Source organism: Octopus bimaculoides, chromosome 9 (assembly GCF_001194135.2).
Source record: "Octopus bimaculoides isolate UCB-OBI-ISO-001 chromosome 9, ASM119413v2, whole genome shotgun sequence".
Lineage (NCBI taxonomy): Eukaryota > Metazoa > Mollusca > Cephalopoda > Octopoda > Octopodidae > Octopus > Octopus bimaculoides.
The window spans coordinates 61467857-61470698 of record NC_068989.1 but is presented as its reverse complement, the minus strand read 5'-3'; the positions used below and the strand labels follow the sequence as shown (position 1 = coordinate 61470698).

Here is a 2842-nt window from a genome sequence, read left to right as displayed (position 1 = left end):
TATATGTGTGTGTGTTTGTGTGTGTGTGTGTTTATATGTATGTTTTACCTCGTATGGCCACCAGATATTATGAGCGCTACCAATAGCGCTTCTGTAGCTGGTCTGCAGTTTTAGCGACGTGTACAATGTCATCTTCGAATTGTCTTGTCGGTGCGTTAGCTGCCGGTCATTGATGTTCACGCCACCTGCCCAATCGATGTTCGTAATGACTGTTTTTAGACATGCATTAAAGAGCTTTGTAAAGATGATTTCTCCTTCTTTACCACCCTTATCAATCGGTACCATTACTAGTTGTGATAGCAAATCTAAATCTGTTGGAAACCTAGAGTCCAAATCTCTTATGCGTTCGATCCATTGCGCTTCATCATCTTGTATCTCCAAAGATATTTCAATAATACTTTAATCTAGAATAAGGCCTTTTCGTAATCAGCAAAACGATATATAGTGAATGAATCTGTTCGTTCGCTTGGTCTACGAGCTGTGTTAGAGTGAATATGTGGTTTATCGTATTCTAAACCTGCTTACTCTCATGGATGCTGGACGACGAGGTGTTTTGATTATCTGGTGTCTATGAAATATGTAAACAGCTTAAAGAGTCATATCATGCGATAATCTTTTAAAATCATCTTCATCTCCTTTCTTATGAAACAGAGTGGTACTTGATTCTTTACAGAGGGGGGATATTTTACTCACCTTCAGATAGCGTTTTGAAGCTTAGAACGAATATATTCTACAGCTCTTCATTATCGCATTTTTAACATATCCGTTGCGATGCCATCTTCTGCGTGAGCCTTGTATGTTTTCATCACTTTACGGGCGTTTATAAATTCCCTGTGCAGAATTAGTGGCACTTCTTCCAGCATTTGTATCAGCAGGAATCAGCCTTCACTGATAATTTTAAAAGGTTGGTGTAGAAGGTTGTGCAAACCGCTTTCATCTCCCCTGTTTCTGTAAGCGTTAGTCCATCTTTGTTGTTAAGCTCGCTTACACTTGACATGTAGAGTCTCAGTCCGCTCCTGCATCATTTAAATGATTTCCTTTCCATTGTAGCCTACATCAATTTCTTCAATCCTTAATTCTTGAATTTATTTCTTTGATGTCTGATCGGTTTACAGAGAAAGAAATACTCAAGGTGATCTCTCACGTTCCTCTTCAGCATTTTACATTTTATTCTGTTCTGCGAGATAATTCCACCAAGCTGCCGCTGGCTTGCAGTATTTGCTTTTCATACGCAGCTCATAGTTTCTCGATAAGCAAATTGTAGTCTTCATCGAGCTTTTCAGTTTGACTCCAAACTTTTCTTCGTGGTAACTGTTTCAAACGAAAGGCCATGACGCGTCCATTCTTCATTTGCATATGCAGAGCCTGTTTCTCTTTGATTTCATTGATCACCAACTTTGATCACGATGATCACTGCCTGTGATGAATGGTACTACTACTGAGACGTCCCTCAATGTGTGCTGTTTATCAACCAGAATGAAAGTCAATTTCATTTTTGTACTGAGTGCTTGGGACTCTCCATGTCCATCTCTTTCGAGGTTGATTCCTGCATAGACAGTCCCTTATATAAAGTCACCTTGTTGCTGCTATGGTAACCAGGCGTTCACGTTTTTTATTCTTTTTTTACTCAAACTTATCAAGATGTTTCTCTCTTTGAAGCCCTTATCCAAACTTAGAAAGCTCCCATCACTATGGTATAAGTGCATTTGTGAGCTAGCGTTTTATTTAGCTCTAGGATGAATTCTTCTGCTTTGTCTTCTGTATTCGAATTTCTGAAAGCATAGGTCTGGATCATTTTCAAGGTGGAACTTCTTAGGTGACGGATGTTTAGTACTCCCATGCGTGATGAAGGCCATTGGTAAGAAACAATTTTTGAACATCATGTTGCCTTCGATGAACGCTATGTTGTTACTCACGCATCCCACGTTTCTCCCAGTCTCACAACTTTTCCATGTATCCAATATCACATTTATTCTCCCTTTTGAAGTGTTTCACAAATCCCTAGTGTATCAAATTTGATTGTCTTATTCTCTTCCATTAGATGGACCATTCCGGTTCTCTCTGCCAAAGACCTGTAGTTGTTGGTACATATAGCAATGATTGTTATCCATTTCCGTGGCGGCCTATTGGTAACTGATGTTCTTAGTAGTCTCTGGTTACTGATTTTGTTTCACCGTCGTAGAACGGCTCGATTGGCCAGCAGGTTACGGAGGCCATTTCTTCACAATGATTTAGCTTCTAAGATGAAGCCCCCCCCCGCCACTGGTTTGGTGGAGAAGGCCAGTTATTACGTCTTAGGTTTAGCTTGCTTCCTAACTCTAGCAAATGTACTTTGTACTCGCTTCCACGAGGTAGTCATTCCATAGCATCAGTAGTAGGGTACACTAGTAGCTACGTTGGACCAACCTGGGTCTTTCGCTTCCACTGTTGCATCTCTATGAACTACTGATGTATAATTTTGCAACAGTAAAGGAAGGAACATTTCACGAATTTGTGTGTCATCCTTACTCAGGGCCCATGCTAATCATTGAAATTTTTGTATATACACTGTCGTTTAGTGACTGAAGAAGACAACAACTTTTCTGATTTAATATTCTTCCATTTTTCCGACAAAACTTTGCAATTTAATTACTGTCAGAAACTTACATTTATGGTATTTTCCCATTTCATATTTGACCACAGGTTTAAGAAGTAAACGAAATTAGAAGTAATACATTTTACGTATTGCTTAAAAGTTTAAAACAACATTTACACTCTGCAATAAATTCAATGTTAATACACGAGCTGTCTTCACTTAACCATAATTGCAACACCAAATATATTTGAAGATGGATTTTATATT

The 2842-nt window shown here is 38.9% G+C and overlaps 1 pseudogene; it reads right to left on the bottom strand.

Annotated features, from left to right (window-relative positions):
• Positions 1 to 2467: 2467 nt before the first annotated feature.
• Positions 2468 to 2561, bottom strand: LOC128248806 (U6 spliceosomal RNA; annotated as a pseudogene).
• Positions 2562 to 2842: the final 281 nt, after the last annotated feature.